We start from the raw sequence: 12,195 nt of genomic DNA on the forward strand, positions 1-12,195 counted from the left end.
GGGACAAATACCATATTTTTGTTACCTATCTATTCAGCCAATCATATGGCAACAATTCAATGCATTTAGGTATAGTCAGGATGGCCTGCTGAAGTTCCAACTGAGCATCAGAATGGGGAAGAACTGTGATTTTAAGCTGCTTTGTGGCATGGTTGTTGGTGCTAGACCGCCTGACCTTAATATTTTTCCTGTCTCACTGAGAATCGTCCGTAAGAAGAGAAAATATCCAGTCAGCGGGACAACGTCACACAGGGGGCCACTCTTGTCAGCTAAGAACAGGAAACTGATGAGAGAGAACAGGCCAATTCTGACTTGTATCAGCGGTTCAGGCTGGTGGTGTAATTATTCTTCTTTTGGCTGCTCACTCTAGGAGTCGTCACGTCACAACCCTATTCCTTGTATCATTTTCTGGCTCAGATGTAGTGGGTCGTCTGCCAATTGGAAAATCAGTGATGCGCTCCCCAGCTTCTCCAGTCTGTCAAGATACTGAGTTGCCCTTAAGTGTGAGCTTGTGCTTCTGGGCATGCTCCTGATGAGATGCAGGCTGGTGTTCCCTCCCAGACTAGGGAAGTCAGACCACAACCTGGTTTACCTACAGCCACAATACACACCCCTTGTCCAAAGGCAGCCGGTCACAACGCGCTCCATCCGGAGATGGACCCCAGAAAAGGAGGATGCTCTGAGGGACTGTTATGACAACACAGACTGGGATGTGCTCCTGAGCCCACATGGTGAGGACATAGAGGGGGCGACACACTGTCTTACAGACTACCTCAACTTTTGTGTGGACACGGTCGCCCCTGCTAAGACGGTACGGTGTTATCCTAATAACAAACCGTGGGTAACACAGGAAGTCAAAGCTGTCCTCAACATGAAGAAGAAGGCTTTCAGGAGCAAAGTGAAGGAGGAGATGAAGGCAGCACAGCGGGAGGTGAAACGCTGCCTGAGGGAAGCAAAGGACACCTACAGGAGGAAGGTGGAGCAGAAGTTGGAGAGGAACAACATGAGGGAGGTCTGGAATGGTGTGAAAACCATCACAGGCCACAACACCAAGAAAAGCACAGTGGGGGGGACTGTGGAGAAGGCAAACGAACTTAACAACTTCTTCAACAGGTTTGACCAGCCCACAACCCCCCCACCCTCACCTTCACTACAGAGTCCAATCCCCACTCTCCTACCTCCCTCGCTTCCCCCCCTTCCTGACACCATGACACCCCCCTCCTCCAATCCCTCTCTCAGCAGCAAGACATCTCCCCCCCTCCCCTCCTCCCAAACATCTCCCAGTGTCACAGTGGATCAGGTCAGGAGACAACTGAGGAAGCTTCGCCCCAGAAAGGCAGCAGGCCCAGACAAGGTGTGTCCTAGGATGCTAAAGGCGTGTGCTGCTGAACTTGGGGAGCCGCTACAACGAGTCTTCAACCTCAGTCTGCGACTGGGGAGAGTGCCCGCCCTATGGAAGACATCCTGCATCGTCCCAGTCCCCAAAAAGAACCGGCCCAATGAGCTGAATGACTTCCGACCGGTGGCACTGACGTCACATCTTATGAAGACTCTAGAGCGGCTCTTCCTCAACCTCCTCCGACCACAGGTACAACATGCCCAGGACCCACTACAGTTTGCATACAAGGTGGGTGTCGGAGTGGAGGATGCCATCCTGTACCTCCTACACAGAGCCCACTCACACCTGGATGGGGGAAAAGGCACGGTCAGGATCCTGTTTCTTGACTTTTCCAGTGCCTTTAATACCATCCGGCCCTGTATGCTTCAAGAAAAACTGAACAGGATGGAGGTGGACCCCTGCCTGGTGGCTTGGATCTCCGACTACCTCACCGACAGACCACAGTACGACAGGCTGAAGGACATCACGTCTGACACTGTGGTCAGCAGCACAGGAGCACCACAGGGAACTGTGCTGTCCCCTCTTCTCTTCACCCTGTACACCTCTGACTTCTGCTACAACTCTGAATTATGCCACATTCAGAAGTTTGCAGACGACACAGCCATCATGGGGTGTATCTGGGATGATCAGGAAGAGGAGTACAGAAGTCTGGTGAGGAACTTTGTCGCATGGAGTCACACAAACCACCTGCAACTCAACACCTCAAAGACTAAGGAACTGGTTGTGGACTTCGGGAGGTCTAGAGCAGGTCCACTGCCGGTTCAGATAGAGGGGGAGGAGGTGGAGGTGGTCAACAAGTACAAGTACCTCGGGCTGTGGGTGGACAATAAACTGGACTGGTCATGCAACACAGAGCACCTGTATAAAAAAGCCCAAAGCCGACTGTACTTCCTTAGGAGGCTGAGGTCTTTTAACATCTGCAGGAAGCTCCTGAGGATGTTTTACCAGTCGGTGGTTGCTGGAGTACTTTTCTATGCTGTGGTGTGCTGGGGGAGCAGCACAGCAAAGAAGGACTCATGCAGGCTGGAGAAACTGATCAGGAGGGCTAGCTCTGTGGTCGGCATGAAGCTGGACACTCTGGTGACAGTGGCAGAGAAAAGGACATTAAAGAAACTGATGGACATTATGGACAATGCCAGACATCCTCTGCACACGGCCATAAACAACCAGAAGAGTCTGTTCAGTGACAGGTTGCTTCTCCCAAAGACAAGAACTAACAGACTTAAAAACTCCTTTGTCCCACACGCCATCAGACTGTTTAACTCCTCCCTGGAGGGGAGAGGGAGGGGAAACAGGAGGACAAAGGAGGGGGGAACAACTAAGCTGTAGTGCCTCTTCACCTCACTGTGCAATACCTTTTGTGCAATACTTTTGTAAATAGTCAACGGTGCAATAGACTCAATACTTGAAATGTGCAATTCACTTGTATTTTTATTTTTATTCCTATTTATTCTATTTATCCCCTTCGTATATTTTATTTATATTGTCTCTGTATTTATATATATATATATATATATATATATATATATAATATTCTGTAACTCTGTAACTTCTGTCGGTGCTGTGCTTTTTTGGAAATCGAATTTCCCAGAGGAACCCACCCGAGGGATTAATAAAGTTCTATCTAATCTAATCTAATCTAATCTAGACCTGCATCAGACCATCCTACTCCTACAGTCTTCTGTGCTACTTGACAGCATCCATTGTACCAACAGCTTGTACTCCTGCAGCTGCACAGAACTATTCCTGTTTCTTACTGACCTACCTGTCTGACCTCAAAGGCTGCCCTACATCCACAAACCCACTTAACAATGAGAAACTAAGGAGGAGGCCACCAGATGCATTAAGGGCAGTATCACAGGGCTGTACTAGACCCTTTTTTTTTTTTTTTTTTTTTTTAAATTCCACCACTCAGATGTTTAAATATCTGAGTGGCAACAGATTTTTTTTCTCCATTAAATGGCATTGTGTTTGAAGATCTTGCATTGAATTATAAATCACATCAGTGCATATGTTAAACATGTTACCCTAAGCCCACTGTCATGATCTTCCATTGCCTCCACTGTCTGGCACAAAGCTCCGTGTTTGCTGTAAGCTTTGCATTTCCCTACTTTTCTGGCTAACATCTGTCACAGCTGGTTTACTCCCAGGGGAACAGTGATGCCTGCCTGGTGTGCAGACGTGGCTTGGAGGGCTTTCACGCCAATTGGCCGTCTCTCTCTCTCCAGTAGGTCTTTCTGTTTCACGATTCAGCATCGTGGGGGCGATAGCTAAACAATGTGCTGCCAAGGCTCTTACCTGTATTTCTTCCTGCTTTATGACCACTCCTAACAGTTATGAGACACCTGTAATGACAACATAGACCTGTTACATGTTACAAGATGGCGCGGCCACGTCCAGACGCCTTCCTGACCGCTCCGCTCCGACTATCCACTTTTTTTGTTTTTTACCTATTTTTTGCTCTGGTTTACATCCCAAAATCCTCTAGTCTTATAGTATACGACAGCGGATCACTTGTAAACATCGGTGCCAAGGTTGCACATCTAATCTTGGACACTTTTAAACCTGACCCTTCCTGGCCGCCAGAGATTCTACGCGGCGCGGAGAACAACAAAGGACGGGCCGCTCATCCGAGGCACAGAACAAAGAAGCGCCGGGGAAAACGCGCTGGTATTAGGAACAGACTGAGACAGCAGGCGCATCGCGCACCACTGCCCAGTATCCTACTGGCCAATGTACAATCCATGGAGAACAAGCTCGATGACCTAAGAGCAAGGTTCACCTTCCAACGTGACATGAGGGACTGCAACATTCTGTGCTTCACGGAGACATGGCTGACCCCCACCGTGCCGGACCAGGCCGTAACTCCGTCGGATTCATTCTTTGTGCTCCGCGCGGACAGAACGGCAGAGTCGAACAAAACCAAAGGTGGGGGAGTGTGTTTCATGATAAACAGAAAGTGGTGTGATGCCAGGAGCATTTCTACTCTCTCCAGCGGCTGCTCGCCACATCTGGAGTTCCTGAGCATTAAGTGCCGCCCTTTCTATCTGCCCCGTGAGTTCACCTCAGTCATCGCCACGGCAGTCTACATCCCACCCCAAGCGGACACAGGTATGGCTTTGTCCGAATTACATGATGTGCTGAGCTCGCTTCAAAACAAGGACCCGGGAGCAGCCCTCATTGTAGCAGGAGACTTTAACAAAGCGAACCTCAGACAAGTCATGCCAAACTTTTACCAGCATGTCTCGTGTCCAACGAGAGGGGATCGGATTTTGGATCACTGCTACACGCCATACAAGCAGGGCTACAAAGCTGTCTCACACCCGGCTTTTGGGAAGTCTGACCACAACGCCATCTTCCTCATTCCCCAGTATAAACAAAGCATACGGAGGGAAGACGTGACCACGAGGGAGGTAAAACGGTGGACTGCCCAATCAGAAGCTACGCTACAGGACGCACTCAACGACGTGGACTGGGACATGTTCAGAGCATGCGCAGTCGACATCAACGAGTTTACGGAAGTAGCAGTATGCTTCGTCAATGTCACTACCCGATCCGTACCGGAAACCCGATCGGTACCCCGCATGCGCAAATCTTACGTCACTTCCTCTCTTTGCGACATTCAATATATTTGAATGATGCGGTTAGCGCCCAGTTAGCTCCTAGCATTTCTCAACAGCTCTGCCTTCTGAGGGGGAGAGAAAGATGGCGGAATAAGCGGTTGTACAATCTGCGGGTCTGATTAAGAAACGTGATTTTGATGTCCTGTAAAATACTTTACTGACAAACTGTTACTCCAAAGGAAGTAGAACGCAAGCGAAACCCCCTGGAAGTTACTTTGACAGACCTTCAGGCAGACACAAAGATAAACTTAGAGTGATAAAAATGGCTAACCCCAAGCTAACAGGTAGCCTCTCCGACCATGATTACAACCTTGCTGCTATGCGGGAAGCATGTGAGGATGAAGATATAGAAGAGATGGAACTTCAGAAAGAGATCGGAAGACCCATAGGTGACCACACTCCGTTACCAAGTCCCAATCCCAAAAAAATGAAAAGCAAAATAACTGAGAAGCAGGTGAGCATCGAGAATGTATATGAAGTTTTACTTGGCTTCACAAAGAGATGCGAGGAAAGGTTTGATTCGCTTGAAAAGAAGTTGGAAGCCTTCGAACAACGCATTGAAGTAAATACACAGGCGACCCAAAAAAAACAGAGAGGAAATTGACAAGCTGAAGACGAAGGTGGAGTCGCTGATGAAGGAAAACAAAGAATTAAAGGAGAGCTGTCGGGAGAGTGCACGTTACCGCAGAAGATGGGACCTCAGAATTTTGGGTCTGACAGAGAAGGACAACGAGAATACACGTGAAACAGTGATCGGCATTCTAACAAGAGTGGTTCCTGTATCAGTGGAAAAACTGCAGCTCATGGTTGATACAGTACACCGACTGGGGAAGAAAGACAATGCAGTGAGCAACAAGGTGCCAAGACCAATCATCATACAGTTCAGCATGAGGACGGCAAGGGATGAAGTATGGAGGAAATCCAAAGAGGCCAGGGTCTGCAAAGAACTGAACATAAAATTTAAAGAAGACTTCTCCAAAGAAGACCGTGAAGCTCGGATCAAGCTGTGGCCCAAGGTGCAGGAAGCTCGAAACAACGGCAAAAGAGCATTCCTAAAGGAGGGTTATGCAATAATAGACGGTAAAAGGATCGATCTGTGAGATGCACTTGAAGAAGTCACTACAAGTTAACCATAAAATGTGGGTATGTATGTGTGTATATATATGTTTATATATACATATCTGTTAAAAATACACAAATAAAAAATAGGAGAGGGTCAAAAAGCAAAGCCGTAGTTAAACGTGGGCTATCCAGAGCTAAAACTGCCGCATATATAAAGGGGTAGTACTGTGATAGGGTCGGAGTACTGTTATGATTACATAGGTAGGACACTAGGCTTATTCCTGCTTCAAGCACTTTTTTTTTCCTTCTAGTAAGTGCCAAGGAAGCCGTTACTGTTCTTGTTTTGTATTTTGTTCTTGCGTTTTTGTTTTTGTTTTTTCTTTATCTTATAGATGGCTGTTCTATTAAGTTCCTTAAATGTTCGAGGCTTAAAAAACAATGTCAAACGTAAGGCCATGTTCTTATTCTGCAAGGAACTTAAGGCAAACATTTTGTTTTTACAAGAAACACATTCTGGTAAGGAAGAGGAAACATTTTGGAAACATCAATGGGGAGATAGTATTCTTTATTCACATGGTACTACTCACTCAGCAGGAGTTATGATCTTATTCAACAAATTTGCAGGGAGAGTTATTGATCATAAAAGCGACGGAATGGGGCATTGGATCATGGTGTTGGTAGAAGTCTGTGAACAGAAAATTATTCTTATTAACGTGTATGGATACAATAACAGGTCGCTAAATAGAAATATGATGTCTAACTTAAGTAAATTAATTGCAAAGTGGAGTACTACATATGGTTCTACCCAGGTGATAACTGGAGGCGATTTTAACCTGGCTCCTAACTCATGGCTTGACAGACAACCACAAAGAGGAAATCAACCAGAACACGATAGCATTATTTGTGACTTTTGTACGACAACCAATATGATCGATTATTGGAGGATGACAAACCCAAATACGAAGAAATATACTTGGTTTAGTCCATCAAATAAAAACGTATGTTCAAGATTAGATTATTGGCTTGTCTCCCAAACAGTATCATCATATGTTACGAAATGTGAGACCCAGTCAACCCCACTTACTGATCATTGTCTGATAAGTCTCTTATTATCTCTACGTAAACAACAAAGATCTGACAACATATGGAAATTTAACAATAGTTTATTACAAAACGAAGACTTCTGTAAACAAGTTAAAGAACTTAAATCAGAAATTAACAATATGAGCATGACTAATGTCAGTAAATGGGAATGGTTTAAATATAATGTGAAACAATTAGCTATAGAAACGGGAAAGAAAGTGTCTGCCCTACGCGTATGTGAACAGAAAAATCTAATTGAACAAATTCATTTATTATGTGGTAAACCCTGTATGACTGCGGAAGAGTCAGAACGCTTACAAACTTTACAAAATAAGCTAGATGAGGTGTACTTGATTAAAGCTAAAGGAGCATATGTAAGGTCTAGAGCCAAGTGGATTGAGCATGGAGAAAAAAAATTCATCTTATTTCTATAGTCTAGTTGGGGCGATCGTGGCTCAAGAGTTGGGAGTTTGCCTTGTAATCGGAAGGTTGCCGGTTCGAGCCCCGGCTTGGACAGTCTCGGTCGTTGTGTCCTTGGGCAAGACACTTCACCCGTTGCCTACTGGTGGTGGTCAGAGGGCCCGGTGGCGCCAGTGTCCGGCAGCCTCGCCTCTGTCAGTGCGCCCCAGGGTGGCTGTGGCTACAATGTAGCTTGCCATCACCAGTGTGTGAATGTGTGTGTGAATGGGTGGATGACTGGATATGTAAAGCGCTTTGGGGTCCTTAGGGACTAGTAAAGCGCTATATAAATACAGGCCATTTACCATTTACCATAGAGAAGCGTAGACAAACAAAGAAAAAAATAACTAAATTGAGTAAGGATGGTACTATAATTGAGGAACCAAACAAAATAAGTGAGGAAATTAACATGTTCTATAGTAATCTGTATAAATCAAGAGCTGAAAAAGAAAATGCAGATATGTTTTTGATATGATTAAAGATCAGGTTAAAAAATTGGAAGAGGATGATAAAACATGGTTAGAAGAAGATTTGAAAATATCCGAATTAGATACAGCTCTAAAACAAATGAAAAATGGAAAATCTCCTGGAATTGATGGTTTAACGATTGAATTTTATAAAACCTTTTGGCAAGACATTAAAGATTTGTTATTTAATGGCTTTTTGGATTGTTTAAAAAATGAAGAACTATCCCCAACAATGAAAACAGGATTAATAACCTTATTACCCAAACCAAACAAAGATTTACAAATGCTAGACAATTGGAGACCCATAACACTTTTATGTAACGACTACAAATTATTAGCCTTAGTATATGCAAATAGGCTTAAAAGCGTCTTAACCAAATTGATTGATGAGTGCCAATCAGCGTTTATTAAAGGAAGGCAGATTCATAATAACATAAGATTAATATTAGATATGATTGACTATCGATCCTTTATTAATTCAGAAAGTTTAATACTATTCATTGACTTTTTTAAAGCATTTGATTCAATAGACCATAATTTTTTATTTAGATCTTTAGAACTTTTTGGATTTGGAAACAAATTTTGCAAAGTGATCAAACTGTTCTACAAGCAAATTTATAGTTATGTTTCGCTCAATCCAGGCATAACATCTAGGATAGACATATTCTGTGGAATTCGACAGGGTTGCCCAATTTCTCCAAAATTATTTATTCTTTGCACTCAATTAATGGCTTACCTCATTGTGAACCATTCAGACATCGAAGGAATAAACATTTTTGATATTGAACTGAAAATAAGTCAGTTTGCAGATGACACAGTAATATTTTTAAAGGATAAATCAATACTCGAGAAAGCATTGAATGTCATTTCAATTTTTTCTAAAGCTTCAGGCTTGTGTCTGAACCTAAAGAAGTGTGAACTTTTGCCACTTTATGATTGTTTGGAAAATAGCATGAGGACGATTCCAGTGAAAAATGAAGTCAAGTATCTAGGCATCTATTTAGACAAAGACATCAACACTAGAGAATCAAAAAACCTAAAAGACAAAATTGATGGCATGTCCAAAACACTAAATCATTGGTTGACGAGAGATATTACAATTTTTGGACGCAATCTATTATCCAAATCAGAGGGCGTCTCAAAGATGGTTTATCTAGCATACTCACTATACATTACCCCGAAAAGCATTAAAAAGATTAACTCTATAATCTATCAATTCATTTGGCGCAATAAAACACATTACATTAAAAAAATCACAACTTGTCAAAGATTACGCTAAAGGTGGTATAAAGTCAATTGATTTTCAATCAATGGTTGGAGTATTTAAAATAAACTGGATAAAAGCCTTCCTCTTGAAACCTGACTCCATATGGTTCCATATCCCAAAAAATATTTTCAAAAAGGTGGGAGGGTTGGATTTTCTCCTGAAATGTGGTTTTGATATATTGAAGTTGCCTGTGAAACTGTCAGAATATCATAAGCAGGTCTTGTCTTATTGGAAGATGGTGTTTGCCCATAACTTTTCACCACATTGCTCCACCTTGTGGAATAACAGGACAATTACAATTAATAAGAAGTCATTGTTTATTAAAGAGTGGTTTGAAAAAAACATAATCTTTATAACAGACTTACTTGATGAAAGGGGTCAGTTTCTCTCAGTGGGTGTTTTTAATGCGAAGTTTAACATTCAGTGTTCCCTTAGAGAATATGACAAGGTTTGTAAGGCAATCCCCTTACCTCTGTTGAGTTTGATTCAAGGTTATTTGTATTACTCTAAGGCACAAATTAGTCTACCTTCTTTACATCTAAACCAGATTCCTTTGACGGATAAAAACTGTAATAATAAAACCATGAACAAGATATTTAAAAACAAATTATTTCACGACTTTAACAGTAACACAAAACTAAAAGGGAGTAATGTTAAAATAACGAACAAATATACGCACTTTTTAAAATGGCCTATCCCCCCCAAAGTCAAAGAAATGCAATTTAAAATAATTAATGGATATTACCCAGCAGCTGAAATGCTTAAAAAAAGGTTTGGGTTTGAGGTAGAGCCATGTGGATTTTGTTCACAAAATGCGGAAAGTATTGATCATTTGTTTTTTTCCTGCTCAGTAACAACTGACTTTTGGCAAGATCTAGTAGACTGGTTGAGTATAAGAATAGATGGGATGACCCCACTGACTCTAACACAAGTTTTATATAATAATGGTGATCCATCTAAGGAACTGTCCATGCTACACAAGGTGGTGATAATTATGGGCAAATACCACATACACAAATGCAAATGGCAAAGTAAAAGACCTTCCCTAACTGTATTGAAAATTGAATTAAAATCTTTTTTGTCATCTTTAGAATTACTGAGGGATTCATGTAAAGAGGCTGCTTTGATATGCGACAATGGGACTCAATCTCTATCCTTTTAATGATTGTGTTTTTGGTGTACTAAGTAAGCCACATGTATGTTAAAGTGTTCGCAGAAAGGAAACTGTTATATGTCATAAAAATGGCCTTCATATATTTATGTATATGTATATATGTGTTTTTTTTTTGTTGGATAAACAATGGATAATCCGTATACAAAGAAATTCATGCTTTTCTCCTCAACAGAGAGCGTCCCCCGATTGAGCAACAGCGCCGTAAAATAAGAAGAATGGCGCCTAATTACAGAGTTAATAATGCAGACTTTGTAATATCTCACGTGTAGATTCATCAGCCAGATGAAGTGTTTACTGACAATTGACAGTGATGGCGCACATCATCATCACTATTCCAACAATCCTCTCCTCACAGACAAGCATAAACACACTCGACTATCGCTAAATCAGATTTAACACACGTTTGTAATGACGATAAATCAGTTTATAATAGGGTTTATTCGCTCGGTCAGCAGGTGGCGGTATCCTCGTACACTGGGGAGTAAACTGCCATTAAACGAACAGAAGAAGAAGAAAACATCTGCAGATGCGCGGTACGGATCGGGTAGACCCGATTTGTACGGTCAGACTTTACACATGCGCAGTAAGGATCGGAGAGTCCTGATCCGTATCTTTCTTTTTATTTTTCGTTTTTGTCTACATTGTACTGAAATGCTTCATTATTGCAAACATTTTAAGATATACTTGTTATTCTTAACATCTTAACAGATACTCTGACCCATAACTATCGTAAAACGCTACGACCGGAAGTAGAAACCTTTCGCGCATGCGGGGTACCGATCGGGTTTCCGGTACGGATCGGGTAGTGACAGTTGTCAATATGCTAGCGGAGGAGATTATCCCCACTGCGAGAGTCACCACATTCCCAAACCAGAAACCGTGGATGGACAGATCGATCCGCACTGCAGTAAACGCCAGGACCGCCTCCTACAACGCGGGTCTCGCCACTGGCGATATGAGCGCCTACAAAGCGGCCTCATACGGCGTGCGGTGAGAGATGCCAAACGCAGGTACCGGGAACGTGTGGAGTCCCGCTTCCACCAGGGCGACACACGGAGTATGTGGCACGGACTACGCACCATTACGGACTACAAAGCCAGGGACACTGCGCCGATCAACGCCGACTCTGCATTCACCAACGAGCTGAATCGGTTCTACGCCCGTTTCGAGGTTAGCCAGGCGGCTAATGCTATCTACCGCCTGACTACCGAGGACAGTGACGTCATCAGCGAGAGACCGGTGACCAGCATCGCGGAGCATGACGTCTGAGCGGCACTGAGGAGAGTGAACAAGGAAAGCGGCGGGGCCAGACGGCATCACCGGCCGTCTGCTGCGCTGCTGTGCTGACCAGCTAGCAGGTGTGTTCACTTACATCTTCAACGAGTCCGTGGCGAAGTCTGTGGTCCCCACATGCTTCAAAAGATCCACCATCATCCCTGTGCCCAAGAACAGCAACCCCTCATCCCTGAACGATTACCGGCCAGTTGCACTGACCTCGGTAGTAATGAAGGTGTTTGAGAGGCTGCTGAAGAACATCTCCTCCTCCATCCCAGACACCACAGATCCGCTGCAGTTCGCCTACAGATCCAACAGATCCACAGAGGATGCCATCGCCCACGTCCTACACACCACTCTCAGCCACGTGGACAAGAAACAGGGTA

This window comes from Aulonocara stuartgranti (assembly GCF_965226115.1).
Source record: "Aulonocara stuartgranti genome assembly, chromosome: 7".
Classification (NCBI taxonomy): domain Eukaryota; kingdom Metazoa; phylum Chordata; class Actinopteri; order Cichliformes; family Cichlidae; genus Aulonocara; species Aulonocara stuartgranti.